Below are 356 nucleotides of genomic sequence, written 5' to 3' on the forward strand. Positions count from 1 at the left end.
AAATGGCTCACATAAAGTGACCGTGGATGAGATTACTACGCGTACAGTACGCATCCCCGCAGCATTGGCACATTGCTCCACAGGCGCAGGGGGAGAACCCCGACCCCGTCGGACAGCACTTCTGAAAAAACGAGCTTGGGAGATCCCAGCTCTCGCTGCAACCGTACACTGGAATGACCCAGATGCAAAGAAGTGCAATGTTGCAAGGAGTTTTGTGATATCTGGTATTGCGTGGGTCCTCCTAGTGGCTGGCTCCAAATCCATACTGAGCTCCCCCAACAGCTTCAAAATGGCAATGCTGGATAAACGATATGTTTTGATGATCGTTTCCTCCTTCATTGCAAAAAAATTCACAC

This window comes from Cyprinodon variegatus, unplaced genomic scaffold, assembly GCF_000732505.1.
Source record: "Cyprinodon variegatus isolate N-32 unplaced genomic scaffold, C_variegatus-1.0 Scaffold1415, whole genome shotgun sequence".
Taxonomy (NCBI): domain Eukaryota; kingdom Metazoa; phylum Chordata; class Actinopteri; order Cyprinodontiformes; family Cyprinodontidae; genus Cyprinodon; species Cyprinodon variegatus.